Below are 23,312 nucleotides of genomic sequence, written 5' to 3' on the forward strand. Positions count from 1 at the left end.
TTTAAATATCTTAGCTACATCCAACACACAACTCATCAAGAACCAGCTCTGAGTACTTCCCATTCAACAATTGACAAATAAAAGTGTTCTAGAGGACCCCAAACATTGAATAAGAAAATGATAGAAGCACAGATTGTAATATAGTACTTTAATAAGAGAGCTGCATCCATCCAATTCCCTCCCCTCTTTTTGAACCCATTTCTGGGTCCCTTTAGGGAGAAGGGTGGGATATAAATTATTTAATAATAATAATAAACTTTAAGTTTATTATTTCTGCCCAGCCCACAGGTGCACACATTTGATCCCTGTTGCATATATGCAACGTTGGGCAGAAATGGCTTAATGGGGGAGTTGTGGAATCTACAAGAGAGGATCCTGCAAGCTTCATCTTGCCCTGTCACTCCCTCCTCCTCCCCCTTTCCTGGCTTGACTAACGCACAGAGCCAACTGAATGAGGAAGTCGAGCTCCGAGGGCGGAAGCCAAGCCCATTGCAATGTCTGCAGCAAGATTGTGACTCAGGCGGGAGTCCTAACAGCTGCCAAGGCAGCCCTTGCCCCTACTGCCCGTTACTTCTAAGGGCAGGGGAGGGCCTTTGGGGGGGAATTAGAGGGATAGGGGCAGCAGATCAACACCACCTCAATCAGAAGAAAAGAGACTCCCCAAATGGAGGAGAGAGAGTGAAACAGGCGTGACCTTTTGCAACCCCAGCAAGGCATTGCAATGCACTGAAGATGGAGGGGTGGGGAGGGAAGAAGAAAGACCATTGCAGAGTTGATCGTGTGATCAGCTGCTTTTTCTCATGCAATTGTCAGAAGAATACAGGATATTGCTATGCAAGCTGTGCTTCCTGCAAGGGTGTTGGGGCTTTTGCCCCCAGTGAGGGGAAGAAGAGGTAAGAAAAAGACATTGCCATGCAAGCTGTGCTTTCTGCTGGGGCTTTTTTCCAGGAGGGGGGGGGAAGAGGTAGGAGAAGAGACATCGGGCACAAGCCTAACCAGGTCTACTCAGAAGTCCTATTTTGTTCAATGGGGCTTACTCTCAGGAAAGTGTGGTTAGGATTGCAGCTATTGCCATGCAAGCTGTGCTTTCTGCAAGGGTGCTGGGGCTTTTTTTCCAGAGAGGAGAAGGAGAGGCAGGCATAAACTGGTGCACCAAGGAGGGAAGGAGAAAGGAAAGGCTTTCCTGGTCCTGAACAGGTGGATCAGCCCCTTGCAGAAGCCTCCACACCCCCAGGCACAAGAGACACAAGGCTGCACTTTCCAAGAAGGCGCCCAGCAGCACAAGGTGGCTCCAGCACGCCTGGCCAGAGGAGGAAGTACTAGAAACTCAACCACACCCGCCCGCCACCCCTACCAATCTCAACCCGCCGGCGCCAAACAGAGAACCATTTCTTCGTTTCTCGTCCGCCCGCACCGTTCTCCGCTCGCACTTCACCTGAGTCTGGCGAACGCCTGGGAAAAGACAGCCGCCAGCCGCCCCCCTCGCAAAGGCTCCGGCTCCTCGCGATGTGACTAGGCTCCGCCACCAGCGCCTTCAAAGGACAGTCCGCGCGCTACTCAAGCTTCTACCTCACCGGCAACAGCAGCAGGGTTTCAAGCCGGGAGGGAGCGGCCGCGGCTAAAGGCGGCCACGCCCACTCGCTGGGACGCCGACCAATAGGAACAGGGGTTTCCTCTGACTGAGCACTAGTTTCCACCAATGGCGGCTCAGAAGGGGCGGTGCTTCGGTGGAGGAGGCGTTAACCTTTTTTAATCTCAACCGACTCCCCAACCCCCGCTCTCGAAAGAGCCCGCCTCCGTCTTCGCCGGATGAGCGCAGCCAGTGGGCCCTCGAGCAGGGAGGGGCTTTGATTGACGTGCGCAGAAGCCAATCGGTGAAAGGAAAAGGGCAGGGCGCTTTGTGGGGCTCTCACTGATTGTCTGAGGCGTGGCAGCCAAGAGCAGAAGTAGGGGGAGGGGGAAGGGAGCAGGCGGGGCGGGGACCGTCCATGTTCAGCCCCAGCTTCTCTCCCTGGGCTGGAACCAGCCCTTGCCTCGCAGTCACCAACCAGCATGAGGCCGCAGTCCTGTCCTCACTTTCCTTGGAGTAAGCCCCACTGACTGTAATGGGTTTACTTCTGAATAGACATGCATGGGCTTGGGCTCTGAGTCTCTAAGCCTGTCCACACTTCCCCATTGACTATAATGGAACTTGTTTCTGAGTAGACATGCATGGGCTGGGGCTCTGAGGCTGCAATCCTATACACACTTTCCTGGGAGGAAGCCCCATTGACTAAAATGGGACTTATTTCTGAGTAGGCATGCACAGGATTGGGCTCTGAGGCTCCGAGCCTATCCACACTTTCTTGGGAGTAAGCACCATTGAACTCAATGGTACTTGCTTCTGAGTAGACATGCATAGGATTGGGCAGTTAAGTGTCCACAGCTATGTTTAGTGTAGCTGGCTCCCATGTAAGCGCCCAGGCTACAAACACACTTACTTGGAATAAGTCCCATTGAATTCAGTGGAATTTTTTTTCTCTGTAGACATGCATAGGATTGTACTGCAGGACCACAGCATTCAACCTCTAGAAGCAATACATAGACCAGAGGTGTCAAACTCGTTTCGTTCAGAGGGCCAAAGCTGGCATTCATGGTGCCTAAGGAGGGCCAGTAGTGAGATCATTAAGTGGAAAGTGACATCATTAAGCAGATGATGGCCAGAAAAAATCACTTTGTCCTCACATAGAAACTCATTTGCTGCCACGGTGACCAGACACAATGGAGGAGTGCCTATACCTTTAACCATTGTACAGAAAAGGGAATTTTAGCAGGTGCAGCTCATCATGGAAGTGTTTAAAAAGCTGCATCTGCCAAAATTCCCCCCGCTTCTATACAATGGTTAAAGGTATAGGCACTCTGTCCTCCATTGTATCTGATCACCCTGTTTGCTGCAAATGACAGAAGATAAAATGTGCAAATCTTGTTCTTATTTTCAAGATATGAAGCAACCCAATTATCACACTGGGAGAGCCCGATTATAAGGGGAGACCAGATAAATTGCTTCCAGCAGCCCCATTCAACCCACAGGCCTTATGTTTGACACCCCTGACTTAGACTACACTTCATCCTTTAGCAATACCTGGATTTTTTATTTTCTGAAACTCGGTTGAGGATCTCAAGTAAATTTAAATCCTCTGTAGTTCATATAAGCAAGTTTTAGAACCACCTTGCTCAGTAAGACCAAGATCAATGTCACCCACTGTTCTCTCCCTCCCCCCAATGGTCTGCCAGAGTCCCTTGAGGAGTTCAGAGATAATAGAGACAGCCACCCCCTGGATGTTTGTCCCCTGGGTGTTTGTCCTCAGAATTTGGACATCAGAGACAAGGCCGGCCTATACATGAGGCCAACTGAAGCGGTTGCCTCAGGTAGCAGATTGGTGAGGGGCTCCCATCTCTATCCTTGAACTTGCCTCCACTGATCCTTCTCCTTCCACTCCCTGGACTGGAGAAGGAGGGGGGGGGGACAGAAAGGAAGAGGAAATGTGGAAAGGAGGAGAGTGCTGAGCTAGAAGAGTGGGGGCAGAGGCTGGCAGGCACATCATCAGGTATTTGGCATGAAATCAACAGTAGAAACAACAACATGTGGTTTCTGAACCAAGATGCATACTCAGTGCTTGTGATAAAAGTAGGGTCATCTGAATGTACATGCAATGGTACCCTTTTGAAGGATGACAGTACAGTTCCTTTGCCTCCCCTCTTCGCAGTTGCACTACACTGCACTGCAACTGTGTGGGTAATGACTGCCCTGGCAACGCTGTTCTCATGAAAAACAAGTGTTTGACTAGCAGTGGCAATGGTTAAAGTATCTGACATTCGCCAAGAGAGAACAGACACTCAGTGCTATTAGCTTTTGCAAAAGGAAGGGACAGTTAGGCAACATGCTGTATGGCACAGAGGTGTTTGGCAATACAGAAGTAGGATAGAGACATGAGACAGATATGCAGAATCAATGCATTGCAGCATGGGATTCCCACGCTTTTCCTGCTTAGCTGTGTAGGGTGCATTGTCCTTGCTATCCCTGTTGTAGATGGTACAGCAGAAGTTCCAGCTCGGTATTTATGTGTAGAGTCCTCCTGGAGCCAAGTACCTTCAATTCAAATTCTGACAATTATTCACAAAGTACCTTAACATAAATGTTGGAGGGCAGCAGGCTCTTTTTGCACAGTGCTTCCATTGTCTACAAAGTTTCCTTTCCTCACAGTTCCCATCCCCACAGTTTTGGAACGTGTGTTTTACATGTGTGCCAACCTGAGGCCAGAGAGGTACAGCCCCATGCCACACGCTTTGTCATCTGAGCTCTGGGTCACTCTTGCAGGGGCTTAAGTACTGGTGTTGGAGTGCAGACTGTAGTCTGTATCCAATGCTCTATCATGGGAAAGTGGGCAGAGTGGAAGGTGGTAGGAGTTGAGATTTTCGGGGGGGGGGTGATTTCCCTTTCCCCATTGGTTTTTACGGAATTTTTTTTTGTTGTATACCAGCTCCTTCATTGGCATAGAACTGCACCAATGTTTGGGGCTTGCTAATCTTTGGAAGGTTTTAACATAGTCAGCCACCAGCTCTTCCCCATCCTATCCACGTTTGTGCCCTGTTTGGGGACTGAGCAGAAATCCTATACACACTTACCTGAGAGTCCCATAGTGGGGCTTACTTCTGAGTAGCCATGCATAGGATAGTCATGCATAGGCCATCTAGTGTATTCATGAGAGGCAAGAGTCAAACCAGGGAAGTCTTGTTTTGCAGACTTGTTGTGTAACCACCACACAACACTAAATACCAACAGAAGGAAAAGCTTTTACATGGCAACAACCACATTGCAATAATGGGACAATTCTATGGCATCAAAAGATGCAGTTGGGTGATGGGAAAAAGAATCCTCATCAAACAAGGAAGATGCTAGAACAAGATAGAGGTAGGTAGAGTTTTACTAATTAATTGAAGGCATTTGCAACTAGATTTAGGGGAAGAAGGAAAAACAGATGACAGGGTTATGGAAAGAAGGAACTCCTTGACAGAAGTGCATGCATCATGACAGGATGCATGTTTACAATGCACAGAGAGAGAACCCATGTGTTATTGTCAGATATGGAAGACAGCTTAAGAAGTCTTCTGCCTATTTGACTCGCATATGGTGATCTGTACAGTATGGACATGGTAATACTGTACAGTATGCACATGGACGCATACTGTTATCAATAGGCTTTATTTTATGACCATCACACTGGAGTAAAACAAAAAAGAGAAGAAGGAACAGTGCTCTCTAACATGTTGCTTAAGGCTAACCACAGTGACTTTGTGGCCTTGTTTTTTGGAGAGAGAGAGAGAAACCCACAGGCACAGAGCAACAGGCAAATGTTACAACATTGCATTGGTCAGAGACCTCCTGTTGGGTTCTCTTCTGAAATGTGTGGACTAAAGTAGCTGGAGTTTGAAAGAAGGGTGCAACAGCAAGTTCAGTGTGAGTGCCCTGTCCCTTCTCATGGGCACCTCTGGAAAGCTGAAGCAAGTAATAGGGGTCGCAAGTACATGTTACAACCTGACCCCAGCAACTATAGGAAAGGAAAGGAAGAGTTGAGGCTGTGGGGGCTTTAGGAAAAAGAACACCACAAGTTATGCACTCCCAGGTTTACCGTTTCTCTTCTTTGAATCTCCAGTGTGGTTTCTCTGAGGATATAAATTAGCTGGCAGGCAGCCATCACCTCCCCTTACCAATGTATGTACTTAGGATGACTCTTTGCCATTCTTTTCATGCCATGTGAAATCAGCAGTTAGTTGTGCAGCAAATCACTCCAGTTCAAAGGGAAGCTGCTTTGAGCCCATCTTATTGTCACATTTATGGTGGGCTTGTTCTTCACAGCTGTGGTGCTCAGCTTATCCACAGGGAAGGCCTTACTATTAGGCAGCTCTAGGTGACCACCCAGAGCAGCACTTTGTCAGGGGATCATGGTTGCTGCTGCAGCAGGTGGAAGGCCCTTTTGTGCCAGGCCAGGTGGAAGGCACTGTTGTGATGCATTTTTGCAAATCATTGTTGCTACTGAGGAGAAGCAGCAATGCAGGTCATGAGCAAGGAAGAGTCAGACACTGGCCAAGGGATGTGAGCAGCTGCTCACTGTAGAAGTAATTGTGTGTAGTTTATTGTCAAAGAAACTGTGCTACTGATCAAGACTTCCCTCGTTTGAATCCTTCCTGCACTATGAACAGAGGTGGCCTTAGGCAAGTTGCTCCCTTTCAGCCCCAGCTGCAATAAGCAAATCATAATACTTTTAGGGTTGCAGTAAGGATGACATTGATAATGTGCCTAAAGCACTTTGCACGCTCTGAATGCACTACAAAATTTTTGGGTAGTACAGTGGACCCTCTGTATCCACAGGGATTGGTTCCGCGACTCCCCACAGAAATCAAAATCCACAGATGCTGAAGTCCTGTGAGATAGCCTACTGTATTATGCTAGTAGATGCATAAGGAGGTGGATGAGGATTTCAGTTACTTAACTGAGGGCCCACTCCTATCCAACTTTCCAGCCCTGGTGCAGCTGCAGTGCAGCCCCTAGGCAAGGGAATAAATGTTCCCTTACCTTGTAGAGGCCTCCATAACTACCCTCCCACCACTGAATGCAGCACAAACCTCACTGGGATGGCTATACCAGGGCTGGAAAGTTGGATAGAATTGGGCCCTGAGAACCCAATCCAATGCCTGTCTTACTCAGATGTAAATTCCATGATAGTAAATGGGGCTTACTCCCAAGTAAGTATGCTTAGGATTGCAGTCTAAGGGGCCAATCCTATCCAACTTTCCCGTGCCAGTGCAGCTCTAAGGCAGCAAACATTCCCTTACCTTGAGGAGGCCTCCATGACTGCCCCACCACCACAGGATGCAGTGCATGCCTCATTGGCATGACTCCATCAGCGTTGGAAGTTGGACAGGATTTGGCTCTAATACAAAACTCCCTAAACCAAGTCTACATTCCCGTGTTGTAATGGTGGATTGGGCACGATGGTTTCCTCAGAACTCTGTGATGGGATTATAGCTACACGCAGGCACAATCAAAGATGCTGCATTCCTAATTTATTACACTGACAGAAATAGTTCAAAGCACACTCACCATCTGATCTACTCAATAGATTTTTAATGTGCCAATCACCATAGTAACTGGCTCAGGCTCAAATGGGTGGAGGGGTGATGGAGAAATGCTTGTGGTTCACCTCAGCACGTCGTCGTCATCCTCCTAGTTCCTTTTCCTCTTCATCTTTTCTACATTTTTCTAGGCTGGTTTCTACATTACTGAAGAGCCAGCAGCAAATGTGATTGCTCTCTGTGCTACTTTTACCAGACATACGTACTAACTCATGTCATCCACTACAAGAGGTAGTAGCCTTAGCAATTCCCAGTTTTTGTTAGCTGTCCTTAGTAGGTACATTCACAGTAAGCCTCTTTACCTCAAGAACAAATGAGTTGAATCAACCCCAATGCAGAATCTGATCACTAGGTCCTTTTCAAGGCTCTATAAAGCATGGGCCTGGGTGTATGTGCAGAAGCCCCCTTCCTTCTCAGTTGAAATATACTTTGTGTCACTGTCATTGTGGCCCCTTTGTGAGGCCCAAGGCAATGCCCATTCTAAACAGGCCTCAGATCATCTGATGGCACTTCCTTGTAGCCTATTTGGGGGTAAATAGATCCAGGGTGAAATTACCTGCAGAGATCTTTCTTCAGTCTCTGTTTGCAGCACATGTGTGTGATCTGATGGGGGAGGGGAATGATCCTGCCTTTGGACTCACACCCACATGCTTTTTGCAGGAAAGCCTCTGAAGCAGGTTACTGTTATGCCCACTTTACAGACAGGAAGCTAAGGCTGAGAGAAGATAACCTGACAAGTTCACAAAGATGGAACTTGAATCCAGGTCTCCCCAGTTTAAATGTAACAGTCACTTCTTAGCCAATGGTCTGCACCTGTGCTCAGGCTCTCAGTTAAGAGAGCTCATCTAGTTGTCCTTCTACTGTCAGAATGCCAGATATAAGGGGGGGGCACCAGGATGCAGGTCTCTTGTCTTGTGTGCTCCCTGGGGCATTTGGTGGGCCACTGTGAGATACAGGAAGCTGGACTAGATGGGCCTATGGCCTGATCCTGCGGGGCTGTTCTTATAATCTCTGCTCATGATTGAGGTACAGCTTGTCCAAATGCAGTCAATACTGGAGAGGCAAATAGAATCTACTTAGCTGATTCCAGCTCTTCTTTGTGTGTGCCCACCCTACAAATGGACAATCTGGCCAGTTTGGTAAGATTTATTTTTCAGTCTCTGTTCATCTGTTCTAAGTCACTGATTGAAAATTAAACAGAATCTCATCTAAATACATGCACTTCAACTGTCCCTATTTTTGGGAATCTGCAGAAGCTCTCTCCTATTTTGCCTCTTGAGGAAATGTTGGCTCCCTAGAAGTTAAATTTTTCAGTGGGGGGGGGGGAGGCAGCTGCATCTAGATTCTAGTGCACATGTATATAAATGCATGCACACATACAAAGTGTCAGTGCTTGGCTTCCCTACCTTCTCCTCCCCTAAGGCAGGGCTTTTTTTTCTAATGGAACGTGGGGGGGGGGCAGAGTTCCGGCACCTTTTTGCAGGGGCCCCTCCCCTTCGGAGGCATTCCAGGAGGGGGGGGAGCAAAACAGAGGCATTTGCTGGGTGGGTGCTGTGGGGTGCAGGGTGGGAGGGCGCCTGGCCCCTGCCTGACCACACAACGACCCCCTCCTGTCCCATCTCCAAGCTCTCACCTGAGCCCAGCCCGCCTCCCCTCCCCTCTGTGCTCTGCTTCCCTGCGCAGCTTCCAAGCTGGTGGAGGGCATGGGGGACAGGCACAGACGCTGAGGAGGAGGATGGACAGCCAGCCAGGGAGACAGGCTGTGGCACCCACGGAACGCCCAGGTACTGGCATGGCAGAGGAGGAGGGGAAGGAAGCTGGCTGGTGCACGAGCCTAGGCGTGTCTACTCAGAAGTAAGTCTCATTGTGCTCAATGGGGCTTGCTCCTGGGAAAGGGTGCATAGCCTTGCAGCCTGAGAGCCCAAGCCTATGCATGTCTGCTCAGAAGTAAGTTCCATTGTGTTCAATGGGGCTTACTCCTGGGAAAGTGTCATAGCCTTGCAGCCTGAGAAGACAGGCAGAGGAGGGGCTCTGAGGCTGCAGTCCTCTCCACACTTTCCTGGGAGGAAGCCCCATTGACTCTAGTGGGACTGACTTCTGAGTAGACAGGCACAGGATTGGGCCCTGAGGCTGCCATCCTATCCACAGTAAGCCCCATTCACTAAAGTGGACTTCTGAGTAGACATGCATAGGATTGGGCTCTTAGGCTGCAATCCTAGGCACTTTTCTGAGAGTAAGCTCCATTGACTAGAACAAGACTTACTTCAGAGTAGACATACCTAGGATTGGGCTCTTAATGCTGGCAGAGATATATATCTGCACTCGTTTTCACATGCTAAGGGCAGGTGAAAAGGGATTCTGCGTGTGTATAACATGCTGTCCAGCCTTGCCAGAGATCCTCCTCATCCTTCCCCCACAAGCATGCCCTCCGCCAGCGTTCTCAGCTCCTCTCCAGCAATGCAAAGCAGCTGCTCAGGGCAGTAGAGAACATACAATTGCATGCCAAGCACCTTCCCAGAGTATTCTGATACCTGAATTAAACCATATTTAATAGCTTGTTTGCAAATGTAGCTGTTTCTATGTGCACCTAAGGACCCCTCTTGTGTAAGAATTCCTTTTTTGTTCTTATTCCCACAGTTGCTTAGAGTAATTTTACTACATGGAATTCATGTAAGCCATTTTTTGGAATCCATTCACTGCTTCCTCTCCTCAAAGTAGTGCCACACTACATACTACACTCTACAAGTGCACCTATACAGTATTTTTCCCCATGTGTAGAAAAAGTAGCTAGGGGGAAGGGGATGTGGACAGCCCAATCCTATGCATGTCTACTCATAAGTAAGTTCATATTTAGGGGGGAAGCACATAAAAATATTTTATTTCTCCAATAAAAAATGGTTTATAAATAAATAAATAAATAAATAAAAGATTAACAAGTTTTTTTACAAAAAAAGCACTGCTATAAGGTAATAATAAACGTTTCTGTCCATTACCAGTTCATTGTGAGATAAAAATGTATAAGTTTAATCTACGTCAGGCAAAGATACAACTTCAGCAGTGTGTAATTGAGAAAATAGGGCTGTAAATAGGATTGTGTCCTTATCTGCAGCCATGACATGCTGGAGGGTATGTAACCAGAACCACTTCACAAGGTTCAAAGGGAGAAAGAAAGAAAGTAGCCATGCGGTTCCCACAGAAGAGAGATGGGGACAGGGTAGCTCTGAAGTACGACACCTCACTTTTCCTACCTTGTCATCAAACATAGGTCTTTAATTAGGCCTTTATTTGCCTCCCAGTTCCCATTGTGTGATGTTTACCTTGGGCCTAGGCTACCTTAATGATGAAAGCCAAATATTTGCTTACATTTCATTTTTGTGGTTTTCATTCTATTTTCTTGGCTGAAGACAAAAACAGGATAAAGGCTTGAATGTTCCAGCATGACCCGGAGATGCCAGTGTTGAGGAATCTGCCAGAGCTTTACAACAGCATCCAGAACCACAGTGCGGCTTTGAAATTTGAGCCACCAACAGTTGCAATCCCAGTGCAAGAGGACAGGTGGCAAAGATGGCCTCTGTCAGAGTTCTTCTTCCTGTTTTGGCAGACAGAACCAAAAACAGAGCTACTCCTTTCACACGCCAATGACTCTGCACCAGTGTCTAAGGAGGGCCTAAGCTTTGTTGGGGCTGTTAAACCTACTTCAGAAAATCAGGATGCTTGGCACCAGGGGTGGGAATTTGAGTCAGGTGACTTGAGTTCGAGTTGCGAAAATGTGCATTTTTTGCTGACTCGTGTACTCTCAAGTCATGCACATGGAAGACTCAGCAAAACACTCGAGTCAAGGGCCCCTTGACTCAGCACTCATCCCCATGTCTGCCTGAGTCTGGGTGTGCTTGCTTACCGTTTTCACGGTGTGAAAATCCTTGTGAGGCCATCATTCAGACTGGGCAAGCAGCAGGGAAGTTCCAGCCAGGAGGCAGGGAAGGGTTAATATTTTGCTTTTGTAATGAATAGGAGACAGGAGGCAGGAGCAGGCTTTCTTGCCCATCTCTGAAAGAACCAGTGATCATTGGATGAAAGATGGAAGGACTGATATTTTTTTGGCTGAGGTAGGGAAGAAGGAGGAGCCCAAGGGGGTTCTTGCCTTACAATCAGCTGGAGAAGCCTAGGGATGGGGAGGAGGTAGTTTATAGCTATCATGCTTTCCTCCTCATGGCTCTGTTGGTGCTTGCTTCGGCAGCACATATACTAAAAATTGGAATTGGCTCTGTTGTTACTTAGGAGGAGGGAGTCTCATTGAACAACCAGTACAAATGGGACTACTTCTGAGTAGAGCTGCAAAGGATTGGGTTGTCCTGGAGAGCCTCTCAGCTGCTACGCGTGACCCTCCTCCCTCTTGCTGCTTCTCTCCTGGCTCTCTCACAGTCATCCCACCTCTTCCTGCCTTGTTTACAGATGGACGGAGACAGCAGAGGAATGTTTAAAGAGAACTCACACACACACACCCCAGTGGCAGCCTCATTTTTTTCCATGGCAGACTTATTAAAGGGGGCGACTCGTGACTCAAGACTTTTTGAGTTGTGAAAAAGCTACTCGGCGACTCAGAAAGTGCCCCGTTATGTCTTGTTTTCCAGTTGAGTCATGGGCGTGGAGACTCATGACTTGACTAGAGTCAAGCTGTGCCTGACTTGCCCATCCCAGCATGGCACCAGCTGATGCAGCACTTGAAATTATCTGTAATAATTTTCTTCAACGTTTATCACATCAAGATTGAATTACTATATCTATTGCCTGTGCAGTGCTCAATATATGAGCAACAACGGAAAAGTGGTCAACCTCCTGGCTGCCTGGCACTTGAGCAGGTGGGACTGGGCAACCATCAATGAACTCTCCCCATGGAATCTGGCTTTGTAAGGTCTGGCTAAACCTCATGCCTTTCACACTGTCAGAGCCTTTTGTTTCTCATACCAAAAATGGCCCTTGTGCTACATTACAGCATCCCATTCTCTTGTAGTCCAAAGACAGTGTTTCAACCATGCCAAGAAGGTAGTGTTGGCTTTATCACCTACCCTCCTTCTTTCGCACTTCTTCCTTCTTGGCCTTCCCCTCCCTTCTCCTCAGTTCCTCCCTGCTCTCTCCCGGGCCCCTAGCTTCTTGCCTAGACTTAAACAACCACATGTAACTCTCCTCCTTGTTTGCTCTTTGTCACTGAACCCAGTCTGATCGGCTCATGAGGCACCATATTGTCTTCCATAGCTGAGATCAAGGCTTATCCTTATCAAGCTGAAATCACGCAGAGTTACAGCTTGAGTATGCTTGGCTGGTTTCCTTTCTTCAGACCTTTCTTTTCTCCCCAGACAGACCTGATCGCTGACCTGGAGATTGCCTCAGCTGCATAAACCTGAGCAGCACAACTAGATATTGATATCAACTGAGACAAGATATCAGCTTGTCTCAGCAGACTGGAATAGGTAAAACCCCTGGGCCTGGCCCATTGGCCCTTCTCTAACCCTGGCCCATTGGCCCTTCTCTAACCCATATTCCTCAGGTGCAGCCTGTCTCCCATTTTTCCTTTTCTCCATTTCTCCATTATTTTTCTCTATTTTCAACACTTACAAGTATGAACCTGAAGAATTAGTCTCCAGGCTGTCTAGGACAGAGATCCCTTAACCCATTTTTGCCTGGCCCACAGGTGTACACATTTGGTCCCTGTTACATATATGCAACACTGGGCAGAAATGGATTAACTGATAGAGCACCTCTGAGCATATGAGGTTGCTTGTACTGGAGGACCCCTTGTGTTTCCAAAAGAGGGAAAACCATTCCAGACTCTGCTCCCTAAGAGTAATTGAGACATGGGTTAAGTGTCTTGTGAAAGAGAGCACAGTCCTTTATCACAGACAAATCACAAGGTTCTTTAGACCCAGGCTACTTTCTGTTCATCTCAACTCAGTGATTTTCAACCTTTTTCATATCAGGGCACACTGACAAGGTGCTAAAATTGTCAAGGCACACTATCTGTTTTTGGACAATTGACAAGGCACACTGTGCTGCTGGTGGGGGGCTCACATCCCCCAATGGCCCTATTAATAAATGACCCTCCCCAAACTGCCGCAGCACACCTGCAAACCATTTGTGGCACACCAGCATGCCAAGGCACACTGGTTGAAAATGCCTTGCATCAAACCACAAACCATCAACCATCAAGGGTACCCTTGTGTGTTGGCCATGCTCTCAATTGTTTTGCTCCACGTGTCCAGTTCACTCCCTTCCTCTTTCACTTCCTCGGAAGTCTATTTTTCCAACATACTGCTTGCCCGCCTGAGTAAACCACCTAATAACCATAACATGCTAACATGTTATCTCTGACCTCTGCCTCTCTCTCCCTTCTTTCCTCCTTCCAAGCACACCCCTCCTGTCCTCTCTTTCTGCTCTAAGGAACAAGTCTCTCTCTCTCTCTCTCTCTCTCTCTCTCTCTCTCTCACACACACACACACATGTAACACGTTAAGAGAATGTTTGCCTGTTCATTTGCCTCTCATTTGTACAATTATGTCACCTCTTGTTTTGTTATTAATTTGCTTCTTGCATTTATCTGGATTCGTCTTTCTGTTATTGTAAAATAATCCTAAGTAAACTGCGTACTGTTGTTGCAAACTCTTTCAACTCCCTCTTTCTTCTTTCCACCCCTCTAAAATACTGATGGTTGGTTTAAACACTGGTATTTATTTTTATAGTGCCATCAGTGTGTGTGATGGATCCCTGCTCCATCTTCAGTGTTTCTCAAACTTTTAGCCAGGACCCACTTTTTAGACTGAGAATCTGTCAGGACCCACTAGAAGTGATGTCATAACCAGAAGTGACATTATCAAGCAGGAAGAGCTTTAACAATCCTAGGCTGCAATCCCACCCACACTTATCCAGGAGTAAGTCCCATTGACTATCAGTGTTAAAAGCACATACATAGCAGCCTGGTAAAAGTACAGATCTGTAACATTTCCGCAAATGCAGTCATATACCATAGTAGCATAAAGTCTAATATATTAAAAATAAAATATTGAAATGAATGGGGACCCACCTGAAATTGGCTCATGACCCACCTAGCTTGAGAAACACTGATCTATCTGGTTGGAACACTTAATCTTCTTTCTATTCCCCTTGTAAATTCAGGAGATGATGAGCCAGGTAATATTCAGAGATTAGGAAAAAAAAATCCCAAATGCATCAGTGTTTCAGATTAATGCTATGTAAACTGAAGGAGGGAAAAGTAAAAGTTTCTTCTTGGTTAATCAAAGAGAAGGCAAATCAAACCAAAAAGTGAAAATGATGCTTCATCCATCTCTGTTATCCAGACAAAACAAACCTCTACACCAGCCATTTTCAACCAGTGTGCCATGGAACACTGGTGTGCCACGAATGGTTTGCAGGTGTGCCACGGGAGTTTGGGAGAGGGTCATTTATTAGTAGGGCCATTGGGGGATGTAGTCCCTGTAATGGAAGATCAGAAGATCATCAGGTGGATGATGTGGTGTTGACAGTGATCCCATGTTTTGACAGCTGTTTAACAGCTCTGGGAAGGGCAGGGCTGGCTCCACAGCTGTAATCAATCAAGGCCAATGGAGACTCTGATGGACACCTGAGCTTCATTTGACCTTGATGAGACTTTGAATGGACGTGGACTCATGGACTGAAGAGATGGCTCAGCTGGCTAACTTGGACTTAACAAGGTAGCTCACAGCTGAGCTGAATTTGGACTTAACAAGGGGCTGCAGGATAAAAGGCAGCTTCAGAAGGCACAAATGGCTGGCCAAGCAGGACCCTGACCCAGTCGGATGCTGACCAAGAGGGCTACCTGACCCAGACCTACAGGAAGTGAGGACTGCCAGGACCCTGCTGGAGGAGACACACTGCTGGAGAGGAGGAACTCTACTGCAGAAGACTGGACTGTGTTTTGGAGACCGGATTGGACTTGGACTGGAGGCTTCAGACGTTAACCCAGGAGTTAAGTGGAGTTTTGGGGAGGGAAAGCCTCTGGACAAGAGGACTTGCAGGGAATGTCTGTGTTTGTAGCAATAAATTCTTGTTAATTGCTATAGATAAGAAGTTCTGTGTTTATTCCTTTGCACACCACAGCTGTGCTTCTTGGAAAAGGAGGGTGTTAATTAGCCAAAAAGCGGGCATTAAAAGGGAGTTGGGATATTTGGACGGGACAAATTGCCATGGTCGGCAGGAGTTGAGAATTTAGCAGAACAGTCCCCCACCAACAGTATGGTGTGCCTTGTCAATTGTCAAAAAACTGATGGTGTGCCTTGACAATTTTAGTACCTTGTCAGTATGCCCTGAGATGGAAAAGGTTGAAAATCACTGCTCTACATCAAGAGTAAACTTAACATCTATTTGATAACACACAACCTGCAAAGTCACCAGAAACATGCTGATATTTTTCCCTTACTGACCTGACAAAAATCCTAACAGCAGATATCAGTCCTCAGCTATAAGTATCACACTGCTTCTGATCTCAAATATTGAACTGCTCGAGCCTGCGCTATCTTGTGGTGCCTGCCACAAAGTCAGAACTGCGTATAATGAGATTTTTGTGAGGCTTTGCTGATTGCTCTCAGTTTAAAAGCTCCTTGAGCATTCTACTGTGGGCACACATGGTGCCATGTTGCTATGTCAGCCTTTTCCCAAGCAGAGGGAGGAGGGCAGGAGTTCCAGCAGGGACTATTATCTTAAGAGGTGAAGAGGCATTGTCACACCATATGAGGCAGAAGGAGAATAGCTCTGAGGGACTGATGACTGTTTCTATTATTACATTAATAGATTGTGAGTGTTACCAACCTAGAGAGCTGTTTTGTCAAAAAGGAAGAGAGCCTGAATAGGGAACTACCATTTAAACTATGACTTCCTTTCTCCTTGATAAATCCAGAAGAAAGGATGCATTTCTAAGCCTTTCTAAGGTTGCTTTCTAATAACACTTTACCACATTGTGTGAGCATACAAAGTCTTTCACCAGCACATTACCTCATATTATCAAACCCTGGTGCATATCTGTAATCCTCCACAGCTTCCTTCTGAGAATACAAGTGAACAGCAGGTAGAACGTATTGTGTACATCTTTTTATTGCATTTTACCATTCTACCTTTTATGGCAGTATGCTGGATTCCCAAGGTACAGGTGTCTGAGTTATGGATGTTCAAGTTACAAGCAGCTGTGTTGTCACTTTTCACGTAGATGCTGTGGGAAACCCTGGCCTCTCAGCGGCCTGCTTGGAGGCAGGCTGTACAGCATGGCCTTTCCCAGTTTGAATAGACCCTTTGCCAACAGTCTGAGGCAAAGAGGCAAAGAAGGAAGGCCCATAGCCAGGGAGACAGACTAGGGACAGACTGCACTTGCTCCCAGTGTGGAAGGGATTGTCGCTCCAGAATCGGCCTTTTCAGCCACACTAGACGCTGTTCCAGAACCACCTTTCAGAGCGCGATACCATAGTCTTTCGAGACTGAAGGTTGCCAACTAGGCTGTCCGTCCATTGTGGTGCTTTTGCACAAGTGTGACAGCGCTGGGTTTCACCCTATGTGCATTCTGACTTCCGGATAGTGGAATCAGTACATATGTTGGGGACCTTGTGTGTGTGTGTGTGTGTGTGTAATATAGGCTACAATCCTAACCACACTTTCCTGAGAGTAAGCCCATTGAACAAAATAGAACTTACTTCTGAGTAGACCTGGTTAGGATTGTATCCATACATGCACAATACACACAATGTGTGTGTGTGTGTGTGTGTGTGTATACACACACACAAATCCAACATATGGGACACATAAGTAACTCTCTACTTCGCTATGTGATAAATGGGATGTCTGAAAATTGACTGTTAATGCCAGTATTAAAACTGCACTTCTGATAAACATTTTATCAATTGTCACATCCTAGCCATCCGCGTCCGGCCCTTTCCCCTTGATTCTTATGAATCAAGGCAATGACTCACCAGGATTTCATCTTTCACACTTGTCTCTAGTCTGAAAAACCTTAACAGCTGGTCAAGTAGCCCAAACTTCAGGGCCAAACTACATGTTACATTACTGTTCATTGTTAAGAGATGAGCTTAAGAGAAAACAGGAAGTGTGCCTTTTTTGCCAAGCAGTGCAGGAAAGGGAGAATTGATCGAGATTGTGAAAATGTCACGTGGGGGACGAGGTCAACACTTTCCACCATCTATCTGCCAAAATCTATTGGCATGTGCACACATTCCACAAAGCAGCTACTGCATTTGCAGCAGACTGGAGTCAGGGACAAAATCAGGGTTGCTGCCTTTGGACTCTCCTGGACTCCTTGTCCCTTTTAAAGTCTGAGCAATTAAGAAGCACCAGCAAGTCTGACTTCTTCCACCACCACCACATCCAGCTTCCCACCCTCCTATTCTCCAGCTTCACAGTCTCTGCTGTCTGGAGAGGATAGATAAAGAGAAGCAAACCTGATCCCTGCATCATGATAGAGAGAAGCAGACCTGAATCGCATCTCAAAATAAATGAAGCATTCAAATAAATTAAACCTTTTCCAGAGTGGTTACCTGGCAGGTAGATATCTAGGAAAGCCATTCAGAGCCCCGAGTCCTGAATTGTTGCAGTCAAAGCAAATACACCTTCCAAGAAGCACTTGTCATTGAAACTCTAAGGCTGAAGTCCTCTGCACACTTACTTGGGAGTAAATCTAACACACTGAACTAAGTGGGATTTCTTATGAAGCATGGAGCAAGGATTTCTAATGAACCATATCCACAGGACTGGGTGCAGAGTTTTGCCTGAGCATGGGAGGTGAACTATTCTTCATAGCTTTTAGAGTCCTATGCCAATGGCCCAGCCCTGCCTGCATCAGGTGTGGTTTGTGGCACACCTGTTCTGCATAGGGGTGGGGGCCAGGTACCAGTTCCAGGGGCAGAGAACAGGGCTGGCTTTGTGCCAATGGTAGAACATTACTGTTTTGACCTGATGAGCAGCACAGGTCATCCAGCACAGTAATTCATAAAATCAAGCTGGAGAAAAATCATTTCTGTCAAGGCTACTGAGATGTAGAATAATTTTAAACAAAGATGTGCAAATGGAGTTTTTGATTTTTGGGTTGTCCTCTAACTTAATTATTATATGCAGTATGGAACCACTTGCAACCCACCAATATGCATTGACCTACCAGTACTTGGTCATCTCCCTCCCCTGTTTTTGCAAGCCCAAGCCAGACCAGGAGGTTTCAAGAGCACCAGCAAGTGTAGTGTAGGGGTTAAGAGACTGAGCTGTGAATCAGAACTTCCCCTTGTCTGAATCTCACCTCTGTCATGAACTCAGGAGGTGGCCTTAGGCAAGCCACTCCCTTAGCCTCAACTTCCCAGCTGGAGTATAATACATTACTTACCCTATAAGGTTGTTGTCAATATGACAGCAAGATAATGCATGTGAAGCACTTGAACACTCAGAAAGCCCTGCAGAAATATTGAGTATTACTGGTGGATTACCTTTTTTGCTTGGTGGATTACAAGTCATGTAGGCCTCTCATTCAGGAAGTCTCTCCATGCTTCACGTGGGAAAGGAAATGGTAGGAAAAGGACACCAATATGTTATTTAGTGTAATTAGGAAAGTCAACCCTGGTATATTGCAAATGGGCCTCTCTCTTGCCTTGTGCAGCAAGATGTTTAACAAAGCTTTCCTTTTGGAGTGCTAATTAGGCAGTGGCCTAAAACTGGTGGTAACCAAAATAAATAAACCTTCAAGAATTCCAATTAAGCAGTGTAACTAAATCCCTTCTCCTGTTAACAGTTTGAAATGCTCCCCTTTGCTTGATTACTTGACAATTTTTCCTATTGTCGTGGGAGTCTCCCTGAGTACAGCAATCCCTAGCTTCCTCTGAAAAAAACACAACCACCCTCAAAAAGCATTTTTATAAAAGGAACATGTTGTACTAGTGAACAGCATTTATATTTTGAAACCACATTGAATCTCTGCGTGTCTCCTTTAAAAATTAAGGCTGCTGCTGTACTCTGGGAATAGTTAATATGTTGGGACTGAGACCCAGGATCAAATCCCTGTTCAACCACAAACGACACTGAGCAACCCATGATGTCTCAGGCTGATCTACCTCACAGGGTTATTGTGAGAATAAAGGAAGATGATGACGACCACATGCACCAGCTTGGGTTCTTTACAGAAAGGGTGGGATTTTAAAAAATGTAAAAATAATATAGTTGCCAGGAGCAGCAAGAAAAAATCTGAACAAGAGTCTGGAGTCACTTGGAATGTACTTTGGATCCAATGCCTACATGCTGGATAAAAGAATCTCAGCTGAATTTTGTGCACTCTGCAGGTTGTCCATGGGAGGCTGAGAAAAATGCATATCAGGAGTGACTCAAGCCATTACCTCTTTCTGTTCGTTCTTTTTATCAAATATGTAGCCCCAGTTAAGATCCTGCTTGCATATATAGCCTGATTTTTATCTTCCCACTTCCCTGCATGGTTACTCAGCATGCCTTCAGGTACATAGCCAGCTTCACAGAGATCCTGCTGAGAAGGGAGTGGCTTTTTGTGCTTTTGCCTGGGCAAAGGGAGTTAGCAGTTGATCCTGATAACACAACAATGATTTCACTGCTTGGCAGGATCCTAGGAGAAGAGAGGTGCCAGGAACAATCATACTAACAGTCATTCTTCCTTCTGAGTGCAGAAACCATAATCTAGGAACTGCAGAGTAGTTGCTTGAAGGGGAGGGACAAGAGAATCAGAGGAGACCTGTCTTCCTATCCTGATACAAAAACACTTCCCTACTATCTGCCTCTCAAGGGCTCTGTGTATTCTGAACTATGCTGTACCTTACAGATGATTCTTATTCCAGTTGAAATGTGACTTTTTCATTATGGCCTTGTCTGAAGGATGTTTGTGTAACATAACACAAAGATTTACAGCCTGGTATATACTTGTAACCCAATTAATTCAGCTCAAATTCCTCTGTATTGGTACTAAAAAAGTCCACAGACATAGTGGCTGGGAAAAGATTGGCCTAGCAAAACTGGATAAACACACAACCTGGCACAGAAACATATAATTTTTGTTTAATTTTTTTTAAAATTTCCAGCCTAACAATAGCTCTTTGTGACTAAAAAACTAGCTTCTAGCAATATAGCTGGGCCAAATAAAGGTAGTTTTGTGGGAGCAACATAGCTACCAATTTTTTTTTCACATGATGTGGTGACTTCAAAATCTGCTGCACAAAGATTAAACTACTATCTCAGATCAATTATGTGATTCACTTTCAGAGACATGAAGCAACCCGTCCTCCTCCTCAGCTCCTCTAAACTGAATTGCCAAAGTTGTCATGATGCCTGGCAGGACCTTTATATTTGGATTTCTTCAATCATGTCATTCCATGGTAGCTGTACTCACAGACCAGGTCACTTCACACTTTCCCTGAGCAGCGATGATGACTGTGCATTTCACAGATTACCTCCCTGTAGGAAAATTATATTTTATTTAATTGTTTTCATCATCCATGCTTCTCATATTTGCTTGTGTGTGTATGCAATGGCCCAGACCCTGACCCTGATTTTATAACCTTGGCTTTTAGGAACAAGTTAGATTTTTTAAAATGCAACAGAAGCCAGGAAGGAAAGGTCTACAACCTTTAAAGGACTGATAAATGTGAATGCAATTTCCATAGCGGAAGAGGTATATACCACTGAATAATCTTGTAGTTTGCAAATATTGATCTATTCCTGGCAGCCACGAGCAATCTCTTCTCCTCCAGTCTGTGGATTGTTAAAGAGCATGAAGAGGAAACAAGCTCTCCTCTATAAAGTCACATTCAGTTCATTCTGTTACCTTTCTTCAGAGTAATGTTCCTGGTTGCCACTGCAAAACCTTCATCCCCAAAATGTAGGATGGAACTCCAACCCTTCCATTTCATATTTGTGTGTCTCAGCTTACTCTATAATGCCGGTCAATATTTTGACATAGATAGACTATGTCCCATTTCCAAATGTTTCTAACCGTCCCTGTATTTAGGATTACAGGGGTACCATATTTCAGTTTTTCTTCTGTTGTGAACGTACCCTAACAATTTTGATGTGCACGGCAGTGTCCATGTCCCAAGTATCTTACATTCTTTACATATTTAGGCAGTGCCTCATCAAAAGCTGGCATGTGGTAAATTGGAGGCCACAGGGTGAATTTGCTTGACATGGTATTTGGGATAAGGAGCTTTTGTACAATGAAGTTCTGCTTGAATGGATTCTAGGCATGTTTATATTCTCCAGACTACTGAGAATGGGTGTTCAGTTCAGGGCTGAAACAAAATCCAGAGGCAAGAGTCTCCTCTCACATTATTCTGCATCCACCAAGGCAGATCTCTTATAACCATGGCCAGTTCCTCTGGATTGGGAAGGAGGTTTTCTGATTTTTGGACTTTTGTTCGGGGTTTGGCAGCACTCCCTACCCCAAAAGCTGCACTCATCTGAGCACAGAGACGAGTATAGTCTCTGTGCCCTTATAGTAGCAAAAAGACCAATACTGAAAAATTGGAAGACTATTTGTCAATGGATTGAAGACCTGTCGACCTTACCAACTTTTGAGTGAGTGAGTTACGGATGACAACTGTGAATTGATATATTTGAGAATATTTGGAAACCTTTCCTCGATGTACATACACATAGCATGTGCAGTATTCAATAGTATTGATTGCTTAAATATTCTTAATTTCGCCCACTCCTCCTTGTCTTGTAAACAGATACATCTTACAGCCGAATCCTATGCATGCCTACTCAGCAATAAACCCTACTGAGTTCAATGAGATCTTCTCCCAGGTAAGTGTATATAGCAGTGCTCTTTGACCTTGGGGTTGAGACCCCTGTGGGGTCAGGGAGCCTCACTTGTGGGATTGTGGCAATTTATGGGAATGAAAAACGTTGAAGACCACTGGACTAGAGCACCACCAGGTAAAGGGGGAGTTATCTGGTGTACCTTTCAGGTACCAGGAGTTTGTATCCCAGTCCTTCTTAGGTTCTTAGTAATTGTGCTAAAACAGCTTTCACTAGTGCCAGGCTTCATGGCAACTTTTTATGTGCTCTCTAATAAGAATATTTGATTACAGTGTACAGTGCTGGGATGGGGGTGGGGGGGATGGGGTCTTGGGAGGGGGCGGGATCAACAATGGGGTCCCCAGTCTTATGCTTTATATTTATTCATGAGGTCAAGGAACAAAAAAGGTTAAAGACCATTGGTATATGGCAGGGGTGGGCAAACTTTTAACTTTAGGGATCCTGGACCTTTAACAATTGTATAGGAGAGGGAATTTCAGCAGGTGCAGATTGTCATCTGTGAGATGACATTCATTTCATTATTTTAGTTTTGATATATTAGACTTGATGCTACCATGGTATGTGACTGCATTCAGGGAAATGTTACAGATCTCTACTTTGAACTGGGTACTATGTATACGCTTCTAACAATGATAGACAATGTAGCTTACTCCTGGATGGGTAGGATTGTTAAAACTCTTCCTGCTTAATGATGTCACTTCCGGTCATGACATCACTTCTCATGGATCCGAACAGATTCTCATTCTAAAAAGTGGGTCCCAGTGCTAAAAGCTTGAGAACTACTGTTATAGTGGCATAGCTAGAGGGGGTGCAAAGCACTAAGTTTTGTAGGGAGCCTCCCCAGAGGAGGCAAGCCTTATAGTGACATAGCTAGAAGGGGAGCAAAGCACTAAGTTTTGCAGGGAGTAGCATAGTGCTTTGCACCCCCCTCTAGCCTTGCCACAGTGGGCAAGCCTTATAGTGGCATAGCTAGTGGGGGTGCAAAGCTCTAAGCCTTGCAGGGAGCCTCACTCAAGTGCTTTGCACCCCCTCTAGCTACGCCACTGCTCCCAGTCCTTTCCTTCTCTCCCTCCTCCGTGTGTCCCAATAGCCGGTGGGGCTTCGGGGCTGGAGAGGGACCGGGTGGGGACGGCGGGCTGTCCTCTCTGTCGGTCTGGCAGCTGGAGGGAGGGAGCGAGCGAGCGAGCGAGGGACTTTCCCCCGAAAGGAGGTCAGTGGGTTTCTCGGGCCGGCTTGCCTGGAGAGGGCGCCGCCAGCGCTCGCCTCGCCCCGCCCCGAGCGCTCCGCAG

General features: G+C 46.1%; 1 protein-coding gene across 2 annotated transcripts in view; it reads right to left on the reverse strand.

Annotated features, from left to right (window-relative positions):
* The window catches only part of MYH9 (myosin heavy chain 9), an 81,148-nt gene extending 79,578 nt beyond the window's left edge, over positions 1–1,570 (reverse strand). For both annotated transcript variants that reach the window (XM_066633415.1, XM_066633414.1), the window contains exon 1: positions 1,436–1,570. The gene's annotated coding sequence lies outside the window, so the exon portion shown is untranslated. The remainder of the gene's footprint in view (positions 1–1,435) is intronic.
* Between the last annotated feature and the right edge of the window lie 21,742 nt (positions 1,571–23,312).

The sequence above is a fragment of the Tiliqua scincoides genome, chromosome 7, assembly GCF_035046505.1.
Source record: "Tiliqua scincoides isolate rTilSci1 chromosome 7, rTilSci1.hap2, whole genome shotgun sequence".
NCBI lineage: Eukaryota > Metazoa > Chordata > Lepidosauria > Squamata > Scincidae > Tiliqua > Tiliqua scincoides.